The 24768-nt window shown below is 36.8% G+C and overlaps 1 pseudogene; it reads right to left on the bottom strand.

Moving 5' to 3' along the window:
• The window catches only part of LOC114687591, a 46412-nt pseudogene that overhangs the window by 7396 nt on the left and 14248 nt on the right, over positions 1–24768 (bottom strand).

The raw sequence follows: 24768 nt of genomic DNA, 5'->3' as shown, positions 1-24768 counted from the left end.
CTCATCTTCAGTATACATTAGAATCCCAAATAAATAGTTTTTCATGCCAGTGAAAGAACAGACTTGCTAGAAAGGTGACAGCAAGTAGATAAACAGCAAAAGCTTCCTTTTCTTTCTTTCTTTTTTTTGGGAGGAAGAAAACATTTACTTGGCTTATACTTCCATATCACTGTTCATCATCAACGGAAGTCAGGACAGGAACTCAAGCAAGGTCAGAACCTGGAGGGAGGAGCTGATGCAGCAGCCGTGGCTGGGTATTGTTTACTGACTTGCTCTTTATGGCTTTGCTCAGCCTGTTTCTTATGAACCCATGGCCACCTTCCCAGGGGTGGTCCCACCCTCAATGGACTGGTCCCACCCACATCAATAACAAATTAAGAAAATGTCCTACAGGGCTGCCTACACCCCAATTTTATGGAGGGATTTTCTCAAAAGAGGCTTCCTCTTCTGCAGTGACTCTAGCTTGTGTCAAGTTGACACAAAACTAATCAGGACAACTGACCCCTTGTCAACTTAACTCACAAATACATCACTATTACACCATAACCTTTCCTTTCTTATTCATCCCCAAGATCTCATATTAAAAAACATAAATAACTTTAAAAGTCCCACCATCTTTATAAATTCAAACACTTAAAATTTTAGTCTCTTTAAGAAATCTCAAAGTCTCTTAAAACCTAAATCTCTTTTTAAATGGAGTCCATGTTCCTGTAAAATAAAAAAAAAATAAATGAAGTACTTTCTTATTGCAGGAGGGAAGAACCAGGGCAGAGTCACAATCTGAACTAAGTAAAACCAAACTCCAACAGTATAAATAACTCAGCATCCAAAGTCCACAATTTACTCATGATCTTCTGTGCTCCTCTAAAGGCCTTGGGTCACTTCTCTGGCTCTGCCCTCTGCAGCACACACAGCTGTTTTTCTTGGCTCCCATTGACTCCACTCCTCTGCTGCGGCTGTTCTTGGTGGTCATCTCATGGTTCTTGCATCTCCAAAATTCTGGGGGCTTCTGCTGAAATTGGCCTGCACTTTCACCAATAGCCTTTCCTAGGCTCTCTTCATAGTAACAAGCCTCTATTTCTCTCCATGAACCCTTCAATTCTGTATCTTCAAAGTCTTCTCCTGGTCTCTCACAGTGCCATGCCTCAGCTGCACTCCGTGATCTCTTCATTCATTCAAAACCAGTACCACCTGAGTGACTCTTACATTACCAAGTCCAGCTGCTAGAATCATGTACAACTTTAAACACCTATGGAACACAACTTCTATGTGCTAACTCACATAAAACCCTTCCCAGAAGATTTCTCCTCAATGATGCAGGTTTCTCTTAATCACCACCAATTTCTCAGCTCCAGAAAACTAGGTTCAAGTACCCCAGCAAAACGTTGGTTGAAAATGAGTTCTCTGTAGATGTGTAGGTTTATTGAAGAGTCTCTATTCTGTTCTTTTGGTCTATGTGTCTGTGTCTTGAAAATAAATATCATGCTGTTTTGATTACCCACAGCTTCATGGCATATTTTAAAATTAGCAGGTCCAGTGTCTTTAGGATTCTTTTGCTGGTTCCATGTAGAATGTCATAGAAATTTCATGGATTCTTTGGATCCCTTTGACTACTGCAGACCTTTGATGATTTGAATTCCTCCAATCTATCTTGTCAGTGTGTGTATCTTCTTTGATTTCTTTGTCTGATATTTTGTGATTTTTTTTTTCACTGTGAAAAGCTTTAGGAAGGCTGATGGCTTTTTCAGTGTAATTTTTCACCTCATCTTTGTTATACATTTATTCAGGTCTCTGTTTTTTAGGAAAGGTCACATTTTTCTCTGTATATGAGTTTCATAATTTTTGCTGATCTAATGCCTTGGTTCTTTTTATTTATTCACTGTCACGAATGGCTCCTTGTTTGTACATAAAATTTTGGTGGCTATTAGTGGCAAGAAACATTCCTTGGTATTATAAAGTAGCTTGTATTTGGAATGCTTGCTGGATTTATGTCAACTTGTCACAAACTAGAGCCAATGGAAAGGAAGGAACCTTAACTGAGAAAATACCTCAATAAGGTCGGGCAGGCCTGTAGGTTATATTCTTTATTAGTGATTGGAGGGCCCAGCCCATTGTGAGTGGTACCACCCTTACACTAGTGGCCTTGGGTTCTATAGGAAAGCAGGTTGAGCATTCCATAGAGAAAGCCAGTAAGTAGCATCCTTTCATGGCCTCTGGATCAGCTCCTGCCTCCAGGTTCCTGCTCTGCTTGAGTTCCTGTCCTGACTTCTTTGGCTGATGAACAGTAATCCAAGGATAAGCCAAATAAACACTTTCTTCCCTAACTTGCTTTTGGTCATGGGTTTTCAATGAAGAAACAGAAACTCTAAGACAAGTTGGCACCAGGATCATAGGGTATTTCTGTGACAGACTTGACCATGTTGTTTTAGGAAGAATTGTGGAAGGACTTTGGAACCTTGTGCAATAAAAGCCATTGAGTGTTCATTCAATGCTTGATGAGTTCTTCTGTAGGAGAATGGAAGATAAGGATATTGGGGGCAATGCAAAGGATGGAGGCATGAATTGTGAAGTTTCAGGGGTGATTTTAAAGAGTATTGCAGCTATTTGTTATTTTGAATTAAGATTCTGTGTTTCCAGTTAGCTGGGACTGAGGAATCAGCTGTGATCAACAAGTTACCAGAAATACTAAAGCAGAAGCTTCTTTTTCAATGTCCTTATATTGACTTCCACCAGAGGGTGTAGCCCTTGATAAATATTAGCTTTCTAAAATCAAATAATCTGGATTAATGTTGTATCTTCTCAAATTAATCCCCAAATAAAATATATGATTTTTCCCATCTTAAAAGATCTCAATTTGGAGTCTGTTCTCCTACCTGATGACCCTAGCCTCTAGGCTTTAGGCCCAGGAATACAACCTGTACCCCAAACCCCCACCCATTGCAGCCCAACTTGGAGGCCAACAGGCAGGGCTCCTGCAGGCAGGCTTACTACCACCCTATCATCAGACACTGTATACTACAATCCCCACTCAGCTGCCCAAACCCACCCATCCCCCAAGACCGCAACTGCTCCCTCAAACAGACCACACTAGCTCCAACTGGACCAAGAGCTCCAATTGGACCAAGAATGCTGATTAGACCAAGTGTGGCTCCCTGACACACATAAACCATTGGCACTGATTGCAGCAAAAGATGGGTAGATGCCAGTGTAAGAACATGTTCACCACAATAAAGACCAATGTAGCACCACCATTTGGTTCTATATCAGCAAGACCAGAACATCCCCAAATAGAAAAAATAGAAGAAAACGACCTTAAAAATGATTTTAAAATGACAGTATCTTTTAAAGAAAAAATGAAAAATTCCCTTTAGGAATTGAGGCAAAGAGAAACAAAAATTGGAAAAAATCAATAAGTCCCCTAAAGAAAGGCAAGAAAACACAATAACACAGGTGAAAGAAATGGTGTAAGAATTGAAAACTAAAATAGAGGCCAAATAGAAGACATAAACTGAGGGAATGCTGGAAAATAAAATCTGAGCATATATACAGGAAATACAGATGCAAGCATAACCAAAAGAATGCAAGAAATGGAAGAAAGACACTCTGGCACTGAAGATACGATAGAGGAAATAGATTCAGCAGTTAAAGAAGACATTAAAGCCAACAAAGTCATAACACAAAACCTTCAGGAAATCTGGGACACCTTAAAAAGACCAAACCTAACAATAATGTGGATACAAGAAGGAGAAGAATAGCAGCTCAAAAACACAGAGAATATATTCAACAAAAATCATAGAAGAAAACTTTCTTATGATAAAATCTTTTTTAAACAATACCTATCCACAGATCCAGCCCTATAGAAAGCACTAGAAGAAAAATCCAACCTAAGGAATTTATAAACACCCAGAACACACAGGAAATAGATAATCGCACACCAACAAATCCCCAAAAAGGGAAACACACAACACTACCACCAAAAAATAACAGGAATTAAGAATCAATAGTCATTAATATCCTTTAATATCAATGGACTCCGTTTGCCTATAAAAAGTCACAGGCTGACAGAACGGATATGAAAACAGGATCCATCCTTCTGCTGCATACAAGAAACACACCAGAACTTCAAAGACAGGTACTATGTCAGAGTAAAAGGCTGGGGAAAGCCTTTCTATTCAAACAAATTTAAGAAGCTAGATGGTGAAGTTATCCTAATATCTAAAAAAGCAGATTTCAAACTAAAATTAATCATAGAAGGCTAATAAGGACATTACATATTCATCAAAGGAAAAATTTATCAATATGAGGTCTCAATTCTGAACATTTTTGCCTCAAATACAAGGGCATCCACAGTTGTAAAAGAAGCATTATTACTAAAGCTTAAATCACACATAAAACCCCACACGCTAATTGTGTGAAACTTCAACACTGCACTCTCTCCAGTGGACAGGTCTGCCAGACAGAAACTTAGTGAAGAAATAATGGAACTAAAAGATGTTATGACTCAAATAGACTTAATAAACAACTACAGAACATTCAAACCAAACTCTAGAGAATATACCTTCTTCTCAGCACTCTATGGAACCTTCTCTAAGTATGTGAACACAAACTTGGTCAGAAAGCAAATCTCAACTGTTACAATAATAAATGGAATAATCTCCTGTACTTTGTCAAAACCACCATGTCTTAAATTTGGAATTCAACAGAAACACAAGTTACAGAAAGCCTACAAACTAATGCAAACTGAATAATGCTCAACCAAATCACCACTGCATCAAGGAAGAAATAAAGAAATTAAAGACTCCCTAGATTTCAATGGAAATGAATGTACTACATACGAAACTTATGGAACACTAGGAAAGCAGTACTAAGAGGAAAATTCATAGATCTAAATGCCTAAATAAATAAGTTGGAGATATCTCACACTAGTGACTTAGTAGCATAAATGAAAGCTATAGAAGAGAAAGAAGCAAACTCAACCAGGAGGAATAGAAGCCAGGAAATAATCAAATTGAGGTTTGAAATCAATAAAATTGAAATAAAGAGAACAGTACAAAGAATCAATGAAACAGAGAGTTGGTTCGTTGAGAAAATCAACAAGATAGAAAAAACCCTTATCCAAACTGACTAAAAGGCAGCAAGAGAATATCCAAATTAACAATATCATAAATGAAAAGGATACATAACATCTGAGAATGAGGAAATCCAGGGTATCATCAAGTCATAATTCAAAAATCTGTACTCCACAAAATTGGAAAATCTAAAAGAAATGGAAAATTTTCTAGATAAGTGCCATATACCAAAATTAAATCAAGACCAGTTAAACAATTTAAATAGACCTATCACCCATAAGTAAAGCCCATGGCCAGATGGATTCCGTGCAGAATTCTACCAAAATTTCAAATATACACTAATGCGATGCTCCTCAAGCTTTTCAACACAATAGAAACAGAAGGAACATTACCAAATTATTTCTATGAAGCTATAGCTACCCTGATAGCCAAGCCACACAATGATGCAAAAGAAATAGAATTACAGAACAATCTTCCTCACGAACATTGATGTAAAAAATACTCAATAAAATACTGGCAAACCAAATTCAACAACATATCAATAAATCATCTACCATGATGAAGTAAGCTACATACCAGAGATGCAGGGATGGTTCAACATATGAAAATCTATCAATGTAATACATCATAAAACAAACTAAAAGAAAATAACCTACATCATCACAATAGATGCTGAAAAAGCCTTTGACAAAATCTAACATCCCTTCATTATAAAGTTCTTGGGGAAATCAGGAATACAAGAAGTACACCTAAACAAAATAAAGGCAATTTATAGGAAGCTGGTAGCAAACATCAAACTAATGGATAGAAATTCAAGGTGATGCCTCTTATTTCAAGAACAAGACTATATACTGTACACTCTCCCGATATCTATTCAATATAGTACTCAAAGTCCTAGCTAGAGCAATAAGACAACAAAAGGATATGAAAAGCACACAAATTGGACAGAAAAAATCAAACATTATTTGGAAATGATAGGATAGTCTACATATGTGACCCCCAAAATTCTACCAGGAAACTTCTACAACTGAGAAGTACCATCAGTAATGTGGCTGGATAAAACGTTAATTTAAAAAATCAATAGATTTCCTATACACAAATAATAAACAGGCTGATAAAGGAATCAGAAAAACATTACCCTTTACAATAGCCACAAATAATGTAAAATACCCTGGGGTAACTCTAACCAAACAAATGAAAGACCTGTATGACAAGAACTTTAAGTCCTTGAAGAAGGAAATTGAAGAAGATATCAGAAAATAAAAAAGATCTTCCATGCTCATGGACAGGTATAATCAACATAATAAAAATGGAAATCTTTACAAAATAAATTTACATATTCAATTGAATCCCCACCAAAATCCCAACACAAATCTTCACAGTCCTCAATAGAACATTGCATAAGTTTATATGGACAAACAGAAAACATAACATAGCTAAAACAATTCTGTGCAAAACAGCAACTTCTAGAGGGATCATCATCTCTGACTTCAAGCTCTATTATAGAACTATTGTAATAAAGTAAGCTTGATATTGGCATAAAAATGGGCATGTGGACAAATGGAATCAAAGTGAAGTTACTGACATTAATCCACACACCTATGCACATCTGATTTTTTTTTACAAAGAAACAAAAATTGTTCAAGGGAAAATAGAAAGCATCTTCAAAAAATGGTGCTGGCATAACTGTGTGTCAACATGTAGAAGACTGCAAACAAATCCGTATTTATCACTATGCACAAAACTCAAATCAATGTGTATCAAAAACCTCAACTAGATCAGGCCCTCTGGATAACTGAGACAGTTGATTAGCTTGAACTGTTTGGGAGGCCCCCAGCCAGTGGAACCAGGACTTGTTCTTAGTGCATGAGCTGGCTGTTTGGAACCTGGGGCTTATACAGGGACACTTTGCTCAGCCTGGGTGAAGCAGGGGACTGGACTTGCCTCAACTGAATCTACCAGGTTGAGCTGAATCCCCAGGGAAGTCCTTTCCCTGGAGGAGATGGAATTGGGGGTGGGCTTTGGGGGGGAGGAAAAGGGGGCAGGAGGAGGGAGGACAGGGAAATTTGCAGCTGATATGTAAAATTAAATTAAATTATAAAATAAAAAGCTCAAATAAATCCAGCTACACTGAACCTGAAAGAGGGGAAAGCAGGAAGTAGCATAGATTGCACTGACACAGGAAACCACTTCTTAAATATAACACCAGTATCACAGATACTGAGAGTAACAATTAATAAATGATACCTCCTGAAACTGAGAACCTTCTGTAAGGAAAGGACATGCTGGTGGGGGTGCTAATTTGTACAGCCACTCCAAAAATCAGTATGGGGACTTCTCAGAAAACTGAAAATCAGTCTACATTAAGACCTAGCTATACCACTCTTGGGCATATACCCAATGGATGCTCAATCATACCACAAGGACACTTGCTCAACTATGTTCATATCCACATTCTTCATAATAGCCAGAACCTGGAAACAATCTAGATGCCCCTCAAATGAAAAGTGGATAAAGAAAATGTGGTACATATACACAATGGAGTACTACGCAGTAGAGAAAAAAATGTCATCATGAAATTTGTAGATAAATAGATGGAACTAGAAAATATCCTGAGTGAGGTAACCCAGACTCAGAAGCACAAACATGTAAGTGGATACTAGATGTAAAGCAGATGATAATCTGACTACATCCCACATCTCCACAGAAGCTAGGATACAGGGCAGACACTAAGAGGGACATAGAATCACCTTGGGAAGGGGAAACAGAGATCTCCAAGAGTGAACTGGGAATATGGAGGGGCAACTGAGGGGTGGATATGGAGGATGAGAACATGACAGAATAGGGTGGTCTAGCTGGAGGAGTGATGGAGTGGGAGAGCAATGAAAGAGATATCTTGATAGAGGGAGACATTATAGTGTAGGAGAGAAACCTGGTGCTAGGGAAATTCCCAGGAATCCACAAGGATACCCCAAGATTAGATGACTAGCAGTTGTGGTTAGGTTTCATGAACAGGATTATCCTGGTAATCAGATTGGTGAATACCCTAACTGTCACCATACAGCCTTCATCCAATAACCAATAAAAGCAGATGCAGAGATATACAATCAAGCACCAGGTCGAGCTCTGGCAGTCCAGTTGAAGAGAGGGAAGAGGGATTATATGAGCAAGGGGAATCAAGATTATTCTGGTTAAATCTACAGAGCCAGCTCAACCAAGCTCATAGGAACACACAAACTTTAGACCAACAACTATGGAACCTACATCGGTCCAGACTAGACCCTCTGTATATGGAAGATAGTTGTGTAGCTGGATCTGTTTGAGGGACCCCTGGCAAAGTGATTACAATATATCTTTGATGCATAAACTGGCCTTTTGAATCCCATTACCTATGGTTGAATACCTTGCTAACACTTGAGGCCGGGGTTAGGGCCTAGGTTCTACCTCTACTGAATGTTACAGGCTTTGCTGTCCCACCATGGGAGAACTTACTTTTTTATAGGAGGGGATAAATGGAAGCTCAGTGGGGGTTTCAGCAAGGATCGGGGGTGCAGGAGCAGGGATGAGAGGGGGATCTGTGTTTGGTATGTAAAATGAATAAAATTTTGTTTTAAATTAAAAAATTAAGAGATGACCTTAATTACTGGCATGTCTTCCTTTTCTTTCTGCACATTTCTTTATTTTTTTGTATTGTTTTTAGAGACAAGGATTCTCTTTGTAGACCTGGCTATTCTTGAACTCAATCTGTAATAAAAATAATGATTTGCATATTGTAATTTTCTCCTCATTTACAATTAGCCTCAGTTTTTCAGCACTGGTGTCAAGCGTTCAGCAGAAAATAGGAAAATCATTGTGTAGTACTTAGAGAGGTACCAAGAGAATTTCATGTTACTGGAAATAATATTAAACAATGCTAACAAGCATTTTTATAATTATATTAAAAGACAAACATGTTCTAGTATGATAAATATTCAATGTGTTCATGTCTGATATCTTCAAAGAATTAATAAAACATCATATCAAAAAGTGAAAAGGAGAGTCATACTAAAGGAGGCTAAAGAATGGTCCCTAAGGTGACAATCTATTTCATTTCACTAAGTTACAAAGAATCAGATATGGAAATACTGTGTAATGGAAATCAGAAGATTTAGGTCAGACCCACCTTTGTATTTTCTGTGGCCCACTCTATAATGTCTTCATATAAATGGAGCTGTATACCATGTGGAAAATATGGGCTAAACCTTCCAATCTTCACCTTAAGTCCAAGACCATTTGGGAAATTCCAAATCTGGAATATGTCATATTCTGTCTTCAGTTGTTCTTTCTGATTCATTACCACATTTTCCCCAACAGTATAGGTGAAGTAGGTCTTCCTAAGAATGGAGTGCAGCTGAAAGACAGTCAACATTCTACAGTGTTTGTGTCCTTGCTTAAAGTCAGAAAATGTATAATGATCTCATCATAAATACAACTTTATTGAATGTGCACAGTTGAGAAATCTCAATGAAAGCAAGTGGATTAATAAAATTATCATAATATCCCTAGAATTGCTGTTCTCTCAGTGGAAACTACTAAAGACAAATGCAGACATACATGCAGACACCAAACATAAATATTAAATGTGCACAAACACATACACACACTCATATCCATACAGAGATGCATATATAATACGGCCACATAGTACTCACATACACATACATGTGTAAGACAAAACACACATGTGAATTCATAGACACACAAAATCACACTTATGCACCCAAAGAGACAAGCAGAAAAAGAAACACACAAAAAACACACAGGCTCATACATACACTTAGAAATCCATAGATATATACACATAAAAACACACAGGGAGACATTGATGCAGACAAATTTATGCTCAAATCCAAGGACAGACAGCCACACACGCAAATACACACAGATATACTGAACAGAGGTATACATGTGCACAATCGAATCCAAAAATACACACAAATAACACACATGGACACATGTAGACACATGCACTGACATATACACACAGGAAGACACACAGAAACACACACCTACAGGAAAAACATTGATGTAAGACAAATTAACTCTAAGTTCTACAAAGAGACAGATATGCAGATGGACAGTAGCACATGGATATCAACACAGATATACACCCAGAAACGCAGAAACAATCACAAACATATCCATAATCAATGATAGCCATCCATCCACACATATGTATACACATGTATGTACTGAACAGAATCTGACTATTATATTCTGTGTATTTTCCAGTGCCTAGATTTGGGCAGAATCAGCTAATAACACTGTAGAAAACAATCCCCTAAACTGAATACCACTTATTTGACAACTAACGAACAAAAGCTTATCTTCCCATCACAGAGAGGATTAATGAGGAAGGACTCCTATGTTTCCAGTATTAGAACAGGGGTGATGATATTCAGGTGCTCTGTAAGAAAATCACTGATTTACCTTGATAAATTGTGTGTCCTACTCCACTGCCTTTGCAACTCTGATTTATACCAACCTTTAGATTTACTTTCTCAGGATCAAAAATGTTCAGAAATCTTTCTATTTGGTAAAATATTTCCTAATCAACTGGAATGAGGCATCAGAGAGACTATTAAAAACTCTGACATTGATGACACCAAATATCATCCAATAGAAGAAACACTACCTTCAAGCAATTATATTGATGTCCTTTCACATTTTCCATTCCCTGAAGAAGTTTCTCCTGGTAGAAATGGGCCATGATATGCACAGCATCATATATATCATAGTTGCCATCATTAAAAGCCATGTCAAAAGTCTGTAATCCTAGCCATTCCAATGAGGCATTTGATAAGCAATTCTTCAGTGTCTTACAATTAGAAGCTGAGACTTCACAGTTAAAGTTCATCCACTCCAGACTTGCCAGGCATGTGTTTGTGGTGAGAGGGCTCAATGTCTGGAGAAAATTTTTAAAACCAGAAATCTCAGCATGATGGCGTGCAAATGTTAGAGTCTTTTGAGATGCGTCAAATGTAAAGTCTCTCATTCTTGTGGTGACATCCCACTGTGATGTGGTGACCAATATTTTCTGTATACCTAGAGATTCCCACATTCTATAGCTCAAAGCTAGAGTACTGTCTGTATCACCATAAATGATAACAACATTTGAGGATGATGTCATGATTTGCTTATAATATGTTTCAGCTCTTGACACATATAAATGCATGTTGACTGGAATCATGTTCAAAAAGGCAAAGCAGACTGTTTTTTCTTCCATTTCTCTTCCAAAATATGAGAGAAACTGGATACCATGATCATTGTCTGAGATAGTCAGCCCAATCCAGTTCCAGCTGGAGTGAATTATGAGAGAGATCATGGCCAGGGCTAGAGATGTGTCCTTGGGGGCCATCTGATACAATTAAGGAAATTGTTCATGATCACTCAGGATAGGATGGAAGGGTCCAAAGGTAAATTGAATGACCTGGGACACAGGGAAAACCATGAGATACCATGCATTAAAATAAGTTGTTAAACACACTTTTCTGCAAAGAGATCTTAAGTACCCCCTTAGATGCTACTTATACTCTTATCTATACTTTAAAAAGGGAAATATGAAAGGCCCATAAAATCTCTGAATAACACCCTTGAACTATGTCATTTGATGTAAGTGTAAGGTCAGTTTCTCCCTCACACTCTTCTCAGCATCTTGGAATGGCACCAATAGAGACAGTATTTTTTGCAAAACTATAACCCAAAATCTCACCTGCTGTGAATGGTAGAGGTCCATTGCTTTCCCAACTACTAAAGATTCTGCCAAGTTTGGTCCTGAAAGCACCACTGAACATCTGTCCAGATTAATACAGTTATAATTAGGTGCATTATAATGATGTTTTACAGAAGATTGAATCATATCATATGCTTTTGACATGAACTTACAACCACCTGCTAGAAATCCAAATGTCAAAGATATATTTCATAAAAGATCATGGTTCCTGTTGACTTGATCCACTGCAAACGCTAAGGCCAATGCAAACTGATTGTTGTCATTTCCTCCTCTGTAAAAGGTTACAGTGATTAATAGAGACAGAAATTTACAGATAATCATGTGTAATCAATACAAGGACTATCATGTACTAGATGGTATTCCCAAGCACCCAAAGACTGAAACAAAGCTTTTATGTTGGGATTTTGAGATCATATAAGAAGATGGAAGCTTACAAAAACATTTAAAGGTTCATGAGACTACAGATCCTATAATTAAGATGAGCCATAAGTATCTTCCACCGAGAGCCTTGTACATCTCTGGTTTTTAAGTTCTTTCTCAAAAGGTAAAGACAAGGCCTAAGGTGTTGACCAAACAGAAAACCTGATTGTGATTTCATTTTTAAATTATTGAGCAATATGTAAAATACACATGATGTGTGAGCCATTGAGTTTATAGTATTTTCTTATGAAATTAACTGAATAGGGTAAGGCAATCTTGAATGTCAGATTATGCACAATAGTCGGGACAACATTTGGCTTTGTTGCTTCCAGTTCTTTATAATCAGTGGTCTATATTGCTGACATATACCATCCTGACAATCTTTATCTTTCTTCTTTCTGGTTTATCTTTTTTGGCCATAAAATGTTTTTTAAAGTTTTATTTTTAAATAAATTCAAATACCAGAGACAGATTTGATAAAAATGTATGTCTGTATTCATCTGTGGGAATGGATGATATTAATGTTCAATTAATCCATAAGAAGGGAATGGATTCCAATTGTAGACTAAATGGACCTCAAATGCACAGGGATACACTTCCTTTAGGTCTTGAGTGCAGATATTAAGGGTGTGTACTATCTCTTTAGTATTGTTCACTTATTTTATATTTACACTGCCATGTCACATATTTTTACTGGGTTTATCTAACCAACACAATGTAGAAAACATTGTTTGAAGACCTTTTCAGTTACACTAACATAAGAATAACATCCTAATTAAATTTGTATGTGCCAGTATTACATGTTGGTAAGATAGAAGATTCTAAAATGTAAAATGTATGGAAAAGTTTATGAAGTTTTATGTAAAAAAATGGGTGACAAGTCAGTTGGAAGAGAATGATACCAGTTTTTGTGTATGTCTATGGGAAGAATAATAACTTCACTTTCTTCCTAGTCATTTCATGTTATCTAAGTAATAAAGACCAAATATACATAAAATCAATATGTAGGTAGTCTTGAAATTCGTAAAATAGGCAGATACAATGAATAAGATTACTTACAGAAAAACAAGTGTGGTAAATGTGATGTAAGTGTCAGAGAATAGACAGATTAGACATATATAGAGAGTAGACATGGATTCTTAAATAATGGGAAATGTGTGCTAGTGGGCAACACCTCTATCCCTACTCTCAATTGTTGCCAATTATTACATGCTGCAGCTGTTTCTCAGGCAAGTGACTAGGGAAGGAAGAAGTCACCCCTATTAAGGACAGCCACAGTTCTCAAAGAATGCAAACATACCATTTACAGTCCATACAATCCATCTTTACTGTAAAGAAAGAGTGAATGAATGGACTTTGAAATTAAAGCCCAGTGATTATACATGCATATAAGTAAATTTTGGAGAAATGGGAGTGTACATAAAGTTCAAAGTGGATAGTTTCCTACTTCCATTCTTGGTGCATCTTTAGAAGGCACAGTGTGACTACATACAGATCATCTGAGAGAGTAATTGAACATCTAGGTGAACATTTTCTGTAGCTAGTGTGCCAAAAATATCATTTGCCCTAGCAATGTGTTAAAAACAACACATTGATGGCATATCCATCAGCTGACTTTACTGTATGGCCTTTTTTTTACCCAGTTAGGGTGACACTCACTGAATTAGAATGGGGTTCCTTTGTTGAGACATCACTAGATATTGTGATATGGAAACTGTGAAGAAGTAGACTATATGTGATGTGTCAATGTATGGAGTACTTCCTTTACTCAGTTTCCAGGCTTGGAAGTTAGAAGGTAACTGGGAAAACACAAAACACTCTCTGGACAAATTAAAAGTAGAAAAATGGCATTGAATATCTAACAGAATTTGGAGACATTTATTTATGTGCAGGTTGGGAGAATGAGGCAGAAGTTTCAAGGCATTGCTCTGATCCTCATCCTCTGACCCCTCATGAAATATCCATGATGACACTTATGTAGAAAGTATAAGGCACTTATCTTTCTTTGAAAGGTTGTATGAACTCTGTTATCTCCACTGTCCCATGGACTGCCTCAAGTAGGAAGGCACATGGCTGAAATATTCCATCCTTGTCTTCACTCTGCTTCATTGTCCAAAAGCAACTGGGATGAATGGAACTTGACACTTGAAGTGGAATGTTGAAGAGCAAGAACAGTAAAATCAAAGTGAACATTTTTTTCTGCTATAACCCTGAGACATTTGTATTGTGACATGCCATGCTTATCAGAACATAAAATGGGCACCCAGACATATCCACTTGCTTTTATTTCTGTGACCAAACAAGAGGCTACTTATGTATCATGGTTCATTTTCTTTATTTGTGCAGTTGTTTTCTCACCCATTGAGAATACCTTGAAACTCTCTTCCCTCAGGCTCTTCATCTGCTGTCCATAGTCCATGGTATACAATTTGGATGATAAATATATAGGATGATAGTTCAGCTAGTTTCATGACATCGTTCATCCTTTTGGAAAGCAGAGCCCCAGGGAAAATAACATTTTGGGAAAGTTTGATCCAATGACTGCCTCAGATTTTTGTTAGTGTTAAAAGCTTTAGAAATGATGTCAGTGTATTTTGTTAGATTATCCACAGTGAGACATGCATTATTAGTTCAGGGGAACTCATAAATTAAAATTCATTTTCCCACACTGGGATTATATCACAAAGTCCATGTCATTGAAAAGCAGCTTCATGTTTAGAGTAATTGAGTTAAACATAGCATTCAGAGTGGGGCCTTCTCTATACCAGTATCAGTTACAGAATATCTAACCAAAGCCTGTGATTCCCTTGTCTTGAAAACCAATAATCAGTCCAAATCATTTAACTTTCTGGATCCTGCTGTTCCAAAACTATCAAGATCATCAAAGATCCATAGTTCATTTCGAAATTAAATGTTGATTTTTTAAAATATTCAAAGAGCTCAGAAAGAACACATGACCTGTATGCCTCATTTCATACACTCTATAAGATTTATCACTCCTCTTCTGAACCAATCATTATTCATGAGAAGATAAGTTGAATATTTCTTTTCTAAACTAAGATCCTCCTCCATAATTTTCAATCCTCACATGTGTTGACCCATTTTTTTTCTTATTTATCTGTGGTTTCCAATGTTGTTTTTCCTCGTTTTATAATATATTATTGACTACAGGGAAGTCTTATTGAGTATTTTAAAGCAAATAGAACCCGAGAAGTGACCCTGTGTTTTATGTATAAATTCTTGTCATACAATTTTTCTGCTCATCTACTTTACTTGCATTCTGGGACCTGCACTGCCACTGTGATAATGTTCGGCTGAGTATGGGATGAAGAGCCTCTATCAATGGATATGGACTGCAGAGAATGTAGGACAAATGTAGGAAAAGTTGCGAGTGGTGATATGTCCTATTTAGTATTTGAGATGAGGCAAACAGGACTACACGTATCTTCTCAATTGTGTACATTTAATAATAAACATTTAAAAGTTCATGACCCCTTGTTTTATGATGAGTTAGGCACAAAATTCTTAGCCCCTTAAACAAGTTAACAATTTAAAACTGTCCATAAAAACATTCTTCTAAATAAAAATACTTTAAATCTTGGAAGCACATCATGCTTCTCTGCAATTATGCAATGATCCAGAAGAATTACAATATGGTTTCCTCCAATTACCATGGTGATGATAATAACTTATGAATACTATGCTCAATTCAAAGATTCTGTGTTACCACTCATTCTTAAAGTCTCTTGTGTTGTCTTTCTCATGCTGTTTATCAGTATTTACTTCACCCATGAGCACATTGACAGGGTCTGGGTCTCAATAAGTTGAAAATGAGGGAAGGAAGAAGGTGCTCTATACTTCTGAAGGTGATGGAATGAAGATGTAGAGATATTTTATTGGTAAATATGTATACAGTTTTCTACTTTCAGTGGTAAGGTTACTGTTTCTTGTGAAAAGGATTTGCAACTTGCTGTCTCTAATAGCAGAAAAGGACACAACTAATGCTGTGTTTATTTATTTTGTATTCTTTGCAGTTCACAAATATTAATATTATATTCATAGAATTTCTACCACTTTCATCCTCCTGCTTAAACCCATATAAACCCAATCACACTCCAAGTCATAAGTTCCTTTTCTAATTTTATATGTATATATAGCTGTAAGCATATACAAATACATATGCCTCGCTTATTTCATTTAGAGTTGTTTCTATTTCAATGTATTTGGGCTAGCAAATTTGAATTAGAAAATATGTCAGAGATCTGGTCCTAGTAAAGAAAACATGTTTATATCTCATAGAGACAACATTCCTAAAAGAGACAAAGACCTCAGGACACACTGAATGCATGTGATCTTGATTTTAAAATGCACTCAGCAAAACTATGGTTTTTGAATATGTCTTCTGTGAATTCACCAATATAAATCATTTCATCATAACCTCCAAAATGTACTACCAAATTCATGTTTCCTGGAAACATGACCAATGATCTATCTCATCAATAACCTTAAATAGACATAAAAAGATTCTTTGGTTTTGTTCCACATAGAGATAATGAACATTATGAAAAGGAATCATTGCCACTGCAGCAGTTTCCTTCAATTACATCCTCAACATCAAAATGCAGATATTGTGATGTTTCTTCAACACACTTAATTGAAATATCCTGAAAATATTAATGCTGAATCTACATTAATCATACTTTATTTTCTTCATGAGTTGTGAAGTATCTAGAAGACCAGTATGTCAGCACAGAGCAGAACCAAAGCAATCATAAAGCTATGATCATGATGAACTATGAAGACCACCTGGGGATGGATCTTGCCTTAATGTGTAGCTGGAGAATTTCTCTCCAGCTCCCAAGTCCCACCAGTCCCGGAACCCACTTATAAAATAAAGACACAGACTCTTACATTATTTAAACTGCTTGGCCATTAGCTCAGGCCTATCATTGTCTAGCTCTCACTCTTATATTTAGCCCTTTTCTATTAATCTATACTTTGCCACCTGGCTCGGCTTACTGGTACCTTACATCTTGTTTGTCCTGGCGGCAGCTCCAGGCAGTCTCCCTTCTCCTTCCTCCTACCTCAATTTTCCTCTCTGTTAGTCCCACCTATACTTCCTGTCTGGGTATCAGCCAATCAGATTTATTTACATATAGCGATATCCACAGCACTTCCCCTTTTCTTCTTTTTTTTTTTAAAGGAAGGTTTTAGCTTTAACATGGTAAAATTACATATAACAAAACAATTATTGAGCAAGAATTAGTTATAATATTAAAGAACATATCCTATCTATCTTGTATTTATGAGTTTAAGGTTTTATATCTAACTTATCTTTATCATAACTGAGGAAATTACAACTATCTAGTCTTTAATCACATCAAAGACCTCAGAAGGATATAATACTACCTGAGAAATGGGAGAAGGATGCAAGCAACTTTTGGGAATCTTGCAAAAGTAGACCAAGACAGCTGGCAGCCTGGACAATCACCTAATGTTTTTCAGCATTGTTGGTGCATTCAAATTGGCTATAGGCCTAGAGTATCTGACAGACCATTTTCAGAAGCAGGAATTCTGAGAGACCATCTTACCCTGTCTTGGCAGAGTACAATGGTCACTTTCCTTGTGTCTCGCTTGTCCAGGAAGGACAGCATTGCATTTGTACTGTCAGCCGTCAAGGCAAGGGAAGTTCTTTGCCCAGTAGGCCATTTTGTGCCAAAAAGACAAACATTCAAATGGAAATGTCTTAGAAGTCCAATATTCTCAAGGGATCAAATTGGTGCAGCCAGGAGCGATTGTGTCTCACGTCAACAGAATTTTAAGTTATTTAAATGCCATATTCTCTAGGTCTATGAAGTGTTTGAAGACTACCTATCTATCTGAAATATATCTATGTATACCTAGAAGACTTAACTAACATGGCTACAAATATGATTATCATAGATGACTAATTATTAATCTATTTTTAATTATCCACTACAATTTTAAATGAGTTACATAAACATAATACAGCAAACAAGAATAGAAATACATATATACAGTATAACAAAATTAACTTCAAGTTTGTATCAATAAACTAAAATTTATACCAATGTAAAATATTTTAAACATAAACTAAAATCTATACCAATGTAAAACATTTTAAACAAGTTGTTCTTTAAAAGTAGGTTCATTAATCTACCCTTTTATCTTATCATCTCTATATCCTCCTATATATCTATATCATATCCCCTTTTCTTTTTTAGAAAGAGATCACATTTATAATCAACCTGTTTTAAATAAAAATATTGTTTTTCTCTGTCCCACACCAGAGGGCTCTTCTGATTTGGGACATAAGAATCTCTTAACCATTTTTTTTTTAAGAATTTGTCTGGGTTTAGAGGGGGAGTGAGCCAATTCCACCTCTAAAGCCAGCTTGGTATATTAGGGAATTTGGGCATAGCATCTCTTACTACTTCCTGCTGGAGGGGGCGCTGTATCTTATGGGGATGCAAAGAAAATTTTAGGCCTATGGGGTAGTTCGTGAGGCTGTATTGTGTGAACCAGTAGTCTTGAAACCGCTCTGGATGTTGGATCCTCTGTGCCATAGTGTCATTGGAGACCTTTCAGGGGGTCTTGGCTGGGGAAACCTGATGTATCTTAATCTGGAACAAATCCACAGCCTCTGGCTTTCTGTGGAAACAAAAGCAAAACCTCTTTTCCAAAGCAACATATCCTTAAATCTAAATTTTGAAGTCAAGGTACCTTTAAAATATACATTTTGGCATAACTCAACAGCTTTTGTAATCAAATGTTTTTCTTCAGTTACGAATATCAAAGAGAACCTAATCCAGTTCTCTGTGTGGTAGCCATCTTTACGTGGCTTATTTTTTTATATTACCTTGAGCCTATTGCTTTAAACTGTACCATTCTAAGACTGAAAAGGCGCTGTGGCTGCTGGCTCCGCCCACATCAGCTTCCCAACATGTCAGTGGTACTTTTTTTTGCCAGCTCTGGGAGTCATCAAGTCTCAGAAATAGTGGGTCTAAGCTTTTATCAAAGCAGCATGTAGCCCAGAAACCATTTTTAAATACTAGTAAAGACTAAATCTACCATATAGCATAATGTGCCTCAGGCAGACACCTCATTCCCACCATAGTGATGGTCAAACGCACATACCAGGAACCCGCCAGTGTTGAAACCTGCGTTTTGCAGAGTCTAGCTGCCTGTATGAGACAAGAAGCAGGAACTTGGTTTTGGCTCTGTTTAGAATTGATTATTAAATATTCTCAGGTTTAAGGTAGAAACTCAAGCTGTTGGGCGCCATTTGTAGCTGGAGAATTTCTCTCCAGCTCCCAAGTCCCACCAGTCCCGGAACCCACTTATAAAATAAAGACACAGACTCTTACATTATTTAAACTGCTTGGCCATTAGCTCAGGCCTATCATTGTCTAGCTCTCACTCTTATATTTAGCCCTTTTCTATTAATCTATACTTTGCCACCTGGCTCGGCTTACTGGTACCTTACATCTTGTTTGTCCTGGCGGCAGCTCCAGGCAGTATCCCTTCTTTAATGGACTTGTGGTTTCTATGCATTCACAACTCTGGTTCTTGGGGTCTTTGTCAAGCACCATGATACTCCCAATGTGAAGATCAACAACCAGAAACTCAGTTATATATTGCTTATCTCACTCATCTTTTGTTTCCTGTATTCCTTGCTCTTCATTAACCATCCTAACTCAGCTACTGTACTCTGCAGAAATTTGGAGTTGTATTCACTGTGGCTGTTTCCACTGTGTTGGCCAAAATAGTGACTGTGCTGATGGCTTTAATAATCACAGCCTCTGGAATAAGGATAAGGTACTTCCTGGTTTCAGGGGCACCTAACTACATCATTGCCATATGTACTCTGTTCCAAGCTATTTTCTGTGCAGTCTGGCAAGGATCTTATCCTCCCTCTGTTGATATCAATACACATCTGATTATGGCTACATCATCATTGTGTGCATCAAGTGCTCAGTCACTGGCTTATACTGTGTCCTTGGATACATGGCCTGCCTGGCTCTGGGGAGATTCACAGTGGATTTCTTGTCCAGGAATCTGCCTAACACATTCAATGAAGGCAAGTTCTTGACATTCAGCATGCTATTGTTCTGCAGTGTTTGGGTCAGTTTTCTCCCTGTATACCATAGTACCAAGGGCAAGGTCATCGTGGCTTTGGAGATTTTCTCCTTCTTGTATTCCATTGAAGGCCTGCTGGATGTATCTTTATCCCCAAGTGCTGCACAAATTTGTTATGAATAGACAGACATTTTTTTCAAAAGATCAGAGGGAAATCATCTTCCTGAACTCATATTTAATGAATTCTCACTGGCAAATATATAGTTGGTTCATAGCCAAAATATACTGGATTACATTGCAAGTCCTATCTCTTATAAAATGACTCTCACTATTTTCTCTATTGATGTTGTCTAGCAATATCATATCTAGTATTGTTTCCTACATTGTCTCTTATAACCTACTCAGCCATACATTCCCTAAGACCTAGCCATTGGGCAATAGTGCAGAGTGGAATACTCTTCTCTGTTCTAAAATGCAGAAGTGCTCAAAGTTAATTCAAACATATTTTAATATCTGAATAAATGCTTGACTTTGATGCAGTTGAGGGCTGAGAGAAAAAGACAGGATATTTGTGAAAGAGTGAACATTTTTGTTGATGGGAGTAAAGCAATATATTCTGTGGGAGGGTCTGTATGTTAAATGAGTTGCTCGGATTGGTTAATAGATAAAACACTGATTGGCCAAGCCAGGCAGGAAGTATAGGTAGGACAAACAGAGTTGCGGATTCTGGGAAGTGGAAGGCTGACCCAGAGAGACACTGCCAGCTGCCGCATGACAAGAAACATGTGAAGATGCTGGTGAGCCACTAGCCACATGGTAAGGTATAGATTAATAAAAATGCATTAATTTAAGATAGAAGAACTAGATAGCAAGAAGCCTGCCATGACCATACATTTTGTAAGCAATATGTCTTTGTGTGTTTATTTGGTTGGGTCTGAGTGGCTGCGGGACTTGTGGGTGAGAGAGATTTTTTCTGACTGTGGACTAGGAAGGACCAGAAAAACTCTAGCTACAAATACGCCTCTTTTCAAGAGGATAGGAAGGGAATTCTGATGCTTCCTAGGAGTTAGAACAGAAGAACTTAGAAGAGAGTGGTATGTTTTCATAAATAGGTAGAAAGAACATTATAGAATGTAAATTGATGTGTCTGTAGTTAATATCACAAATTTCTTTTACAGAGGTCCTCATATTTATCCCCAACAAAATGCTCTTCACAACCACTTGTATCAATAACTTGAAAGGATCAGATGGCTTCTTTGGGACTTCAGGATTACATGAACTAACATGTGCACAGAAGCACACACACACACACAAATACAAAACTCAAGTTACCTAAGGTTTTTGTTTTGATTTTGTTTTTTTTTTTCAAGACAGGGTTTCTCTGTGTAGTTTTGCGCCTTTCCTGGAACTCACTTGGTAGCCCAGGCTGGCCTCGAACTCACAGAGATCCGCCTGCCTCTGCCTCCCGAATGCTGGGATTAAAGGCGTGTGCCACCACTGCCTGGCTCCTAAGGTTTTTTAAATATAAAAAAATATTACAAAGACTCTGTGCTGAGATTCCACTTTTCAATAGTGTCTTAATATGTCAGCATTAGAAATAATCTACAGAGGAAGCATGAGATATTAGAAGTGATGATCAGGGCTCTCTTCATGCATATGACATAAGAAATTTCAAATTTAAGTGTACCAAAAAAGACACAATTATGGAACTGATATAGGAAGAACAACTTAGCAAATTGATCTCTTGTAGTATGTATAAATGTTAGATGAACCTGACCATCAAAACTCTCTGAATTTCTCAAATTTCTATTTAAGGATATCATGAGTCTTAATACAAATATTTTATAATAGGAACTTACCAAAGACTATAAAAGATTTATTTTTGTGGTGTAAATATCCCTGGTCACAGTTTCTAATGGCTAGTTTTCTCATCTAAAAAATCTTTTACTTTCATTTTCTGTATAAAGTTGTTTTCTAATAAGCATGCAATAACCAGAGTGACAAGAATACAGCTTTGAATCCTAAGAACAGGCTTTATGATTATTATTAGCTGTCAATTGGATTGCTGTTGATGAATTTCTAAATGATCTTATTAAAGAAAAAATGCAGAGCCAGAATTTGGGGTTAAAGCCAGAGAGAGATCAGAGGAATGGGACAAGCCACCAACCAACCTCACCTCGCCAACTTTGCAGCTTCCAAAGAGAGCTTCTTCCTGTCTACTCATGCCTATATACCTTTCTGTTCTGTTCTCTCATTGGCTCTCTCCAGTTATATTACTTCCTCTTCCTGCCAAGCTCTGTCACTTCCTGCCTGTCTATACACAGTTCTAGAACTCTATCGTTGGTCTGGGATTGAAGGTGTGTGTCACAATGCTTAGCTCTGTTCTCTAGAGTGTCCTTGAACTCATAGGCATCCAGACAGATCCCTGCCTCCCAAGTGATAGTATTAAAGGTATGTGCTACCATTGCCTGATTTCTGTGTTTACTTATAGTGGCTGGCTTTTTCCTCTGCTCTCCAGGCAAGCTTTATTTATTAAAGCACAAATAAAATGTTAGGATGCATCAGCACAAAATATTGCCATATTTCCCCTTTTTTGTTTAATAAAAAATAAAAAAGTTATAACTAAGAAAAACTTTATACAATAAGTACAATAACTATATACATATATACAAGCAATAAATACATCAACAATATCTAGTCCAATTGCATTTGAAAAATTCAGAAAAAAATATTCCATTATCTATCTTAACTTGGTAACTCCAAAAATACCTAATTCACTTTATATCTTATCTTGAATTACTAATAGAAAACTTATGATGACTTTCAAAACTATATATTTTACAAGTTCTTAGTGAATTTCTTTTCTGAAATATTTTAGTAAAGAAAACTGAAACTACAACTTTATAATCTTTAACTCCCTTAGAGACCTGAGAAGGAAATAATATTACCTAGTAAAACAGGAAGTGCAAACAAGTGACTCCAAAAAATGAGAGTTTAATAAATTACTTTAATATGCAAGGTCATAAATTATATAATCATCTCAACATGTGAAGAAAACACTTCTCAAAATCATCAGTATCACTAAAATACTCAGCATAGAAGAAAAATATTAGGATAACATGAAGGAACATATGACAAATGTATGTCAAGAATTAAAAAAAAAGAAAAACTGAGAGTCTTTCCTATGAAACAACAAAGGATGAAAATACACATTCCCCTGAAATAAGAGTAGGCCTCTTTGTATTCTTCTACATTAGCTAGTCAGTAGAAAAGAAAGGGAGGTACATTATCTCTATGTGCTAATGATTTTGTACATGTACATGAGGCCTTAAATATTTGCTGTGAAAAGTCTTTCATCTGATGATTATTATCTGGAAAGTAACAGATTGCAAAGTCACTACACAAAATTGATTGCTCTTCTATATAACAGAAAGAATCATACTGAGAAATGTATCGAGGAAGAAACTCTATTGCAGTAACCTCTAAAACATGAAATACCTGGGAATAAACATCACTTAGGTTGTTAATAAGTATCTTCATGGTGAACATCTTATAACACCAAGGAAAGAAACTGTCCGACTGTAGTGGGTAGCCATTCCAGCTTGGATCTGGAAGTTCCAACCCCCATTGAGACTCTGGCAACTGTCACGCCTATGAGGCAGGGCCAAGGGAGGCGTCTCGAGACCCGAGACCTGGATGAGCAAGCACTCGCTCTGTTCCTGGACCCTAGACAGTGGAGGTTGACTGAGCAGAGGTCCAGAGAACACGGCTGGATTGTGATACACATTCCCCAGACCACCGCAATCTATCTATTCCTTCATTTGTAAGTCACCCACTGAATTTGTACAGTTATGGATTCTTATATGTTGATACAAATGTAAACTACTTTTATATTCCTGTTTAAGATAATTTGTATATTGATACAAATACAGAACTATATTTGTTATAATGTACATATATTTCTACTCTTATTTGAAATATTTTATATTGATACAAATGTAAATTTATATCTGCCATACTTTATGTATGTTCTACTTCTGATTAGGATATTCAGTATATTGATATATATTTAAGATTTTTGTCATATTGCATATCTCACTATATTTTCCTACCTCTGTTATAAATATCTTGTGTATTGTCACAATTTTGACGTCATCGTTCTTCACCATACATTTGCTTATAGATTGTTTACCTTGTTTACATGAAGCCTTAGTCCTTAGGTTATTCCAGTAGATAAGACTTATAGATTTATAGTCACCTATGCTTGTCATCTCTGTAGTTACATTAGTTAGGTTATCCAGATTTACAGATACATAGGTCAGATGGACAGGTAATCTTCAAACACTTCATAGACCTAGAGAATATGGCATTTAAATAACTTAGAATTCTGTTGACATGAGACACAAG

This window comes from Peromyscus leucopus, chromosome 1 (assembly GCF_004664715.2).
Source record: "Peromyscus leucopus breed LL Stock chromosome 1, UCI_PerLeu_2.1, whole genome shotgun sequence".
NCBI classification, from domain to species: Eukaryota; Metazoa; Chordata; class Mammalia; order Rodentia; family Cricetidae; genus Peromyscus; species Peromyscus leucopus.
Note: the sequence above shows the minus strand (reverse complement) of the source record. Positions and strands in the feature narration are given on the sequence as shown.